Source organism: Sciurus carolinensis, chromosome 4 (genome assembly GCF_902686445.1).
Source record: "Sciurus carolinensis chromosome 4, mSciCar1.2, whole genome shotgun sequence".
Taxonomy (NCBI): domain Eukaryota; kingdom Metazoa; phylum Chordata; class Mammalia; order Rodentia; family Sciuridae; genus Sciurus; species Sciurus carolinensis.
In genome coordinates, this window is record NC_062216.1 from 71,825,168 (window position 1) to 71,834,457 (window position 9,290).

Sequence of the window (9,290 nt, forward strand, 5' to 3'; positions counted from 1 at the left end):
GGGAAATTGGAACTGTCTCACACTTTCATTGCTACCACAGGCACCCAGACTTGGAGAAGGTGCAGGAACCACCAATTAATTGCTTGCTAGTCCCTGGACTTAGACCAATAGAGCCTCCAGCGCAGGGACTCACTCACCTCCATCTCCAGAGCCTGGCAAGGTGCCCACCACCCAGGACATGCTCAGTAAATGTTTGCTGGGTTCATCTGATAAATGGACCCCATCAGCCCTGGGTCCCCAGAAAGTTTCCCCACTTGTCGCGCCACCCCCCCGCCCAACGCCACACACACATGCATATACACACACACAGGTCAATTGATCCTGGTTGGCAGAGCACAGCTCAAGACCCTTAGAGCCTCTGCCACAGCCTCTCTCCTCTGGAAAAGGTTGTTAAATACAGTAGTGTCCACCTGAGGTTTGCTGGGGGTGGCTCCTGTCTTACCTACTGCCACATCTATCCAAAGGAAGGAGAGCTAACCCCAATCTGCTATCGACCTTGGAAGGAACACTTTGTTGTTGGATCCAGCAAGTCTTGGTCTCCGTACAGGTGTCCCTCGCCCACTCCCTCCCAATGTACAGGTGTATTGTACCCCAGAGGTGAGGGCAAAGATCCATCCAGGCTAGTGTGAGTGAAAACTACAAAGTAAAACCCAATACATGAAGAAAAGCAGCTGCAGGACACCCAGAGGCAAGAAGATGAAGGGGCATTAGGATAGTCCTGTCTTTGAATCACCTTTCAAACAAAACCTTTCTACTTCAGGGATGGAGAAACCCAGCCAGGGTCCCAGGGCAGGGATCAGCCCTGCATCTTTCTCCCACAACTGCACCAGCTCTTCTTCCAAAAGATCATACCTTTCCCTACAAACAGGGGCTGCAGGTATCTCCAAGGTCCCTTAGGAAACTTGACCGCTGCTCGGTGGTGCCACCACCCCTAGGCCATTCTCCCAGCAACTGCTGAGGTTGGATGGATCTGCTGCAGCCCTGGACTGTTTTGCTGTTAAGTAGTCCAGGGGCTGCAGAGTTCCAGCAGCCAGGGGAGATAAACCCAAGTTGTGACGTTCACCAACCACCCCCTCTTCCCCACCACAATAGCTGTGAGCTGCCACATCAGGGCCCTGGCCTCCTTTTAATTACCAAAGGGAAACAATGACAGGAAATGGTATTAGAAATACCTCCAGGATGATAAGGCTTTGAACAGCTCAGAGGGAGACCTCCTGGCAGCTGCTTTCATGAACTGCTTTGCCCTCCCCTAACGCCCCCCACTCCCCTGTCCCATACTTGGTCCCCGGGACTTCCGAGTGCCCACATAGACAGGCCTGACCAGGAGTACTGGTGTCCCCAGGACAGACTCATCCAAGCCAGGGAGGAATTCAGGCTAGATTAACACGGCTTCTGGACCTGGCTTCTAGGACTGAGACTCCAGAGAATTTTGAAAAACACCTCAACCTGAGCCAACTTAGCTGCTGAGCGGGAGGAAGGAACACATTAACACTTCCTGTCCACCCAGGTATGAACCATCCGGCCAGGGTTCTTAACAAAAACAGTCCCTTTGGGTCCTGGCCAGTATTTAATGGACAGGTTAAATAAAGATGAAGGTCCTGGTCACAAGACCAGGTCTTTGTAAATAGTGGATGTGGAAGTGATGGTTTGATTCTAATATTCCTCCCTTACCAAAAAACCTTTTTGTGGTGCTGGGGATGGGAACCAGAACCTCACACATGCTAGGCAAGTGCTCTTCCACTGAGCTGCACCTCCATGCCCTCCAAAGACTCTTCCACCTCACTTTTAATACCCTGATTCTTCCTCTACCCTTGCACACATACACACATCTCACACACATGTGCACACAACCACTCATACACACATGCACAAATACACGCACACTCTGATCCGTCTTCCCAACCTCCTCTTCCCAAAAGTCTAATTCTCAACGTTATGTGCCAACTTACTCTTGCTAAAAGAGCTAATAAAATGAGAGAGAGGCAAGACAGGAAGTGACTCCTTCACAGCAGGATTTCCAGCACTAAAACCGGGAGCCTAAGACTTAAGAGTCTTTAGAAATGGAAACCCACCTCTCTGCTTCTCACATGATACCACTTGCCCTAATACTTTCATGATGATAAATGAGAAGATCCAAAGAGAAGCACTGGGAGGAAAAACCCATCGTTATAGAATTCCACGCACAGTGCCTTATTTTGAAAACCTCCAGCAGCAGACCCTGAGTGTTTTAGTGCAGATAATTATGTGAGAAGGCAGGAAACAGCCGCAGGGAAGTGGAAATGTGATATGGGGAAGGGAAAACCACCAGTAAAAGATGTTTATTGAGCCTGCCCCCCAGGGGCAAGTGAAGCTGAATCCTGTGAGGAGAATCTGGCAAGTCAAGACACAGACCCTAGAATTGTTCCACTCTTAGGTCAAAAGAGTGAGAGTATTTCTACACCTAGTCCTGTAGGTAATTGTTGAGAGCTTCTGGGAGCATTAGCCCCTCATCTTCTGGCCAGCGGGCACAGAGATGCAGACCCTGTGGTCTAGAAGAAACAGAGAATTCAGATCAGAGGGCAGTCAGAGTTAGAGAACTTAGAGTCTTCCTCCCCCGATAAAAACAGTGGGTTTAACATTATAGTCCTTTCTGAAAGAACGACTAAAGCAAGTACTTCAGAAAGAAGGAAATGTAACACAGCAAGTAGATGTCAGAAGAAAAGGTAAACAACGCACAGGCAGTGATTGCATAAATCAATAAATAAAAGTAATTGAATTATAAGTCATGGCTTATAATTCAAGGGGGGGAAATAAAAAGAAAGGTTTTTGGGTAAAAATCAACAAGCATTTATAGAAAAACAGGCAAACAAAAACATTTTAGTAACTTATAAAAAGAAAGAAATATCCTTGACCTGAGGAAATAGAGCAAACCTCATAGAGTAAAATGTAAGCCACCCTACTTTTAAAAACCAGAACAAGATTAGGATGCTCAGTGTCATCATTGCTAGTCTGCATTGGGTCAAATGCCCAGGAAAGCACAGTAAGAAAAGAAGGGGAAATATAAGAACATGGCTTGGGGGTGGGGGACAAAATAGTTACTGTTGAGCATATGAATATATCACTCTGGAAGAAAATTGGAACCACCTATTAAATTTAAAGATGTTCTTCCCCATCACCCTGCAGTGCCATTCCCAGGCACATCCTCCATAGAAGCTTTATCCCAGGTGCACAAACCAATGTGTCCAGGAAGTTCCCTGCATCCGTGGCTGTACTCACAAGTGCCAATTCTCAACCCAAATACACTTCAACGGAAGAACAAACACATCGGTATGCAGCTATACAATGAAATGCCAAATAGCAGTAAAAACAATCTAGGCTACATATATCAACTTGGATAAATCCCCAGAATAATGGAGATCAAAATTAAAAGCATATATCAGAGCATATGTGATAGCCTTATGTAAAGACCATGTAAAACAAAACTGTGTTATTGCTTATGTGTTTAATTGCAGTAAGAGTAAAATATGCCTCTATTTAGATTCTTGGTTTTCTCTGGAGAGGAAGAGAAAATAGGATCCAGAGAGTGGCACAAAGGGGCTGTACCTCTCTGTATGTTTTATTTGTTTAATCATTTCAAAAATATGAAGCAGTAACCGGATACAGGAATGTGTGTTTGTAGTTCCAACTACTCAGGAAGTTGACGTAGGAGGATCAAGAATTCAAGGTTAGTCTGGGCAACATAGCAACACCTCACCTAAAAAAAAAACAAATGTGGCAAAATGCTAAGACAGGACTAGGCCTTCTGGAACCCAGGTATTTTTATATTATCTCTCCAAGTTTTTATATGGCTTCTATTTTCATTTAGAGACTAAAGCCCTGAATCCAGGTGACCCAGGAGAGTTGACTTTGCCTTGCAGATAGCAAGGTGACCAGCATCCCGTGCGTAAACATTTACCCACACAAACTATCTCCTTCAAATTCCTAGAAGCAAAAGAAGCTGGGTCAAAGGACCAAAAATTGCTAAGACTTTTACATCCTTCTAAGAATTACATCCAATTTGCCCTTTCATTATTTTATGTTATTTGGTAATATAATGGGGGAAACGTGTTATAAGATTTTTTTTTAATATTCATTTGCTTGGGATTAGGGGAATATTTTCTAATATTTTCTAATATTGTTCATCTGTATTCCTTCTTTTGTAAATTCCTGGTTTGTGTCTTTAGCTCATTTTCTACTGAGATGCTTGTCTCTTCCTGTTAACTTGTCAAAGCTCCTGAAAGATTAAGAATTTGTTTTCTTTTTCTTGCATTAACATGTGAATATCTATCTCAGTTTTTCACTTCCAATTAATATTTACTTACAATGGTTTTTGTTTTTGTTTTTGTTTGAGGTTTTTTTGTCTTTGTTTTGCTGTCTGGGAGTTTGGGGACTTGTTTTCTTTTGTTTGTTTTATTTTATTTTATTTTTTTATTTTTAGTACTGAGGATTGAACCCACAGGTGCTTTATCACTGAGCTATATCCCCAGCCATTTTTGTTTGTATGTTTATGTGTTTGTTTGTTTGTTTCGAGACAGGGCTCACTAAGTTGACCAGGCTGGCCTCGAACTTGTGACCCTCCTGCCTCAGAGTCCTGTGATTTTAGGAATGGGCCACCACATCCACCTTGGGGACTTGTTTAATGTTATTTTTAGGGGCTGGGTAGCAGGTGCATGGTAGAACAAATCACACAGAGAGACATTCAGATACATACTCCCTTCCTCCAGGTTGAATGTCCAACTGCCCTGGTTTGCCCTGGACCGAGGAAGTTTCATGACTAAAAAGTGGGACAGTTCTCAGCAACCTGGGACCACGGTCACTCTGTTAGCTCCCTAATTCCCTTTTCAGGAAAATTCTGACCAGTGTATTGGACCACATTCCAAAACTACTACAAAGTTTTTAAACATTATAATCTATTGTGGGGAATATGAATCATAGTCCACAAACTTCCATTTGCAAGATAGGTCAATCACTTCATTTTTCTTACATCAAATTAAAACCAACTCTCTTCAGTCAAGAGGGTTGCAGTGTCCTGTGTAAACAAAGTCAAGGACCTCAAATCTTCACTCCATCCCCATGGTTGCTCCCTCCTTGCCAAGCCCACACAACATTTAAAGACCAGCAATCCAGCAACTTCCAGGTCTTCTCAGCACGACCTCTGAGTCCAGCAGCTTCTGGTTCCCCGGACTGCTGCTTCAGCACCATCATGAGCACCACGAAAGTAGAAGCCAGGCAGAAGCAGCCAAAGCGAAGGATCACCACTGAGGAAGGCCCAGGGCCAGGACCCGGCCCCTCCACTCTGCCTCTTGCCCTGGCTGCCAGGATCTCCTTTGCCTCCAGCTCCTGTCTGCATCAACACACTTAGCTCCCTCCTGGGTCCCCATGTCACATGCCCACCTTGACCCCACAAGTGCTCCCCAAGATGTCTTCCCCTGCTCCAGATACCTCCTGTGCTCAGTTCGTGCCACCTTGCCATCCAAAATGTCCTGTCTCTCGCCCCCTGCCTCTCCTCTCCTCTTCCTCCTTTTGTGTTCCTCCCCGCAAAAGAAAAGATTTGACATTTAGTGAACACTTGAAAAGTGCCAGGAACTCTGCCAAGTGTTATGTACCTTTTCTTTAATCCTCCTGTGTAACTTTCTTAGGACCGTTGCAACTAGCTGGGTGGCTTAAAGCAACACAAATTTATTCTGTCAAAGGAAAAAGACTGATGTCTGGGTGTCAGCAGGATCATGCTCCCTCTGAAGGCTTTGAGGAAAGGTCTTCCTTGCCTCTTCCAGGTGCTGTGGCTCTAGGCAGCCCCTGGCCTGTGGCTCATCACTCTCTCCTCTGCCTCCATCTCTCCTCCCCATCTCTCCTGTGTGTCTCTCATAAGAACACTTGTCCTGGAGCCTAAGCAGTCCAAGGTTGATCAAGGAATGTAACATCTAAGATGATCTCCTCTTGAGATCCTTAACAATGACTACAAAGACTCTTTTTCCAGTAAGATCACATTCATAGTTTCTGGAGATTAGGATGTGGACACGTCCTTGGGGCGTTGCCATTCAACCCCCCGTACCTTCTGACAATCCTGTGAAGTAAACATGTGATCACTCTCTTCTGTGGCTTGAATGTGTCCCCCAACATTCATGAGGTGGAAACTTAACAATAATGCAACGCTATTGAGAGGTGGGACCCTTACCTGGTGAGTGTGTCATGAGAGCTTTGCCTTCATGAATGCAGTGATGCCATTATTGCAGGAATGGGTTAATCACCAACAGGAAGAGTAGGTTCCTGATGAAAGAATGAGTTTCAGTCTCTCTCTCTCTCTCCTCTCTCTCTCTCTCTCTCCTCTCTCTCTCTCTCTCTCTCTCTCTCTCTCTCCTGCTATGGCGTGATGCAGAAGGAAGGTCTACCAGATACAGCCCCTTGACCTTGGACTTCCCAGCTTCTAGAACTAGAACCATAAAAAATAAATTTCTCTTCTTTATAAATTTCCCAGTCTGTGGTATTCTGTTACAGCAACACAAAACCAAGACTAAGATAGTCTCATTTTACATGAGGATGCTGAGGCTCAGACAGGCACAGTACCTTATACAGGATCACACTGCTTTTTTAGAAAGGCAGCTGGCATCTGAATTTGCTTTGCTCCAGCTGCAAAGTTTGAGGGTTCTCTTGTGATACCTATGAGTATCAGCCTTTCCTCCTTTTCACACTCTTAGCCTTTGAGCCACCTCCAGCTATCTCTATTGAAACTCTCATCCCCTGCATTTTTTTTCTGATTGGGTCTTATTTCTTCTGATCTGAGCTTTCCTAGAACATGGCCTGTGTCTTACTCATCTCTGTATCTTCCAACGTGTTTAGCGTGGAGCACGGCACATAAGCTCCATTTGTGCTTGCTAAACTTCCTGCTAACATAAAAATAGCATTGAATAATTAGCATATGATATTGAAATACAGTCACAGGGCTGAAACTGCAAAGTAATTGCTGAACAATAGGAAGTTGTCAGTTGCTCCCCAGTTCATCAACACAAATGTAAAGAGCACCCATCGCCTTGGTTGGGAAATCACACAGGATGACTCTGTTTCTGAGCAGAGATGTCAAACTGTGTTCATATTTTCATGTGGTGTTCTAAGTCATGATAGGTATGATACTCTAAAGCTGTTTATTTCTAAATGACACTCAAATTTCTCTTCTATTGGACTATTACACCCTCAGCTAAAATACTGATATTATTTTGGGGCCTAGGGTATGGTTCCGTGGTAGCATGCTTGCCTAGCATGCACAGGTTCTGAGTTCCAACCCCAGCACATACACACAAACACAAGTTATTTTCTCTAAATGTTGGTGAGCAAAAACAAATACGGCTGGGATCCTGTCCTCTGGAGACCCCTGACCTGCTGGGAAGACAGCTGTATAAACCGACCATGGCAGTGGAGTGGACACCAGGTGGCTATGGGAGCAGATTGCAGCATGATCAGCTCTCCAACCCTCATGCCTCTGAGCATGCCTAGACTGGTGCTGGCATCACAGGTACCATTGTCTTAGGAAAACCCACAGTCAGTGGCCAAGCCATCAAGGCTTACATTTGACAACTTAATCCTACTGCCTTATTGGATGTTTTAGACATAATGTAATTGATCCATTAAGAAATTTAAAAATCATTCAGGAAGCATTTTATAAGAATGTTTCCATGGAAGTTGTTGGTTTTCCCAGAATTACATAGTTTTTCATGCATAAAACATTCTGCTAGAAATAAAAGAAAGAGCAATGAAGCCAACAGCCCTGAGCTATGTGAGAGGAACTGAGCTCCATTTATGAAGAGTCTTTGGATTGATAGCACAGTCTGATGCTCCAAGTGCCCAGAACGTGTCAACTCTTCTGTCACCGATGGTGTCCTCTTCCTTCCTCTGACCTCATACCACTATTTGGCAAGGACTCATAAGATAACTTTGGGCAATTTTTTAATATTTTATAAACATGCCATGTGCTGATGCCTTATCTCCCTAATCAGACCACTGGTTCAATGAGAATAGGAATGCAATTTTGAAAGTGTGCTGCCTTCTCAGACCATGCCCCTCCTGCAGACCCAGAGGCAGGACTCTCAGCAAAAGGGACCCTCCAAATTGGCACATCTCAGCTCCAGGCTTGAAGCCTGGCAGGTCCTCATTCAGTCCACCAGCTGACTTGCCTCACACTCTGGCTTGTGGTGCATGGAATGGGGCACTCCCCTCTCTAGTGAGCACTTTCAAGGGCAGAGGGGAGCCCTGTACCCCTACACCATGGACATGAAGCTCCAATTCCCAAAATTACATACTGTGGGATTCCACTTATAAAACATTCTTGAAATGACAAAATTATAGAAACAGAGAACAGATAAGTAGGCATAGGACAGAGAAGAGGATGAGGGGATGAGAGGAAGGTGGTGGTGGCTATAAAAGGTAACAGGAGGGGCCTGTTGTGATAGCCAAATCTCGATTGTGGTAGTGGATACACAAACCACAGGAGATAAAGTTGTACAAAACTAAATACACACAAATGAGTACAAACAAAAACTGGTAAAACCTTAGTTTCCTGCTTATAATATTCTACTATAATTTTGCAAGGTGTTAGCATTGGATCTAATGCTAACATACAATGGATCTCCCTGTATTATTGCGTGTGTGTGTGTGTGTGTGTGCGTGTGCGCACGCACATGTGTGCACCCTGGTACTGAAGAGTTAACCCAGGGCTCTCCTCCACTGAGCCACACCCTCAGTCCTTTTTTAAAATTTTTATTTATTTGTTTGTTTGCTGATTAATTGATAGACTGATTGATTTTTGGTACCAGGGATCGAACCCAGGCACTTAACCACTGAAACACATCCCTATCCCTTTTTTAAATTTTTTATTTTGAAACAGGTTCTTGCTAAGTTGCCAAGACTGTCCTCAAACTTGAAACCCTCCTGCCTCAGCTTCCTTAGTCACTGGGATTATAAGTGTATGCCACTGTGCCTGGTTCCCATAATTATTTCTTACAATTGCATGTGAGTCCATCATTTTCTCCAAATAAAAAATTTTAACTTAAGTTGTTTTAAAAAAGGCAATAAATTAGATTTCTGCACCCAAATAGAGAATTCACATTATTCTCAGATATGTATAAGGTATTCATCCCAGTTTGCCAGAACTTTCTTGAACTTAGCCCTAAAAGTCCTTCATTAAACTCATCTGTCTCATACTAATTGGGACGATTGGTCATGCTAATATTTACAAAAATTGATTATTCCCGGTTCTCAAAACAAAACAATTCTCAACACAT

At 44.0% G+C, this 9,290-nt stretch overlaps 1 protein-coding gene across 1 annotated transcript in view; it reads right to left on the reverse strand.

The window, feature by feature from the left end:
* Nucleotides 1-1,074, reverse strand: part of Vwf (von Willebrand factor) — a 151,903-nt gene extending 150,829 nt beyond the window's left edge. Inside the window, exon 1 of the mRNA XM_047549520.1 lies at nucleotides 853-1,074. The gene's annotated coding sequence lies outside the window, so the exon portion shown is untranslated. The remainder of the gene's footprint in view (nucleotides 1-852) is intronic.
* Between the last annotated feature and the right edge of the window lie 8,216 nt (nucleotides 1,075-9,290).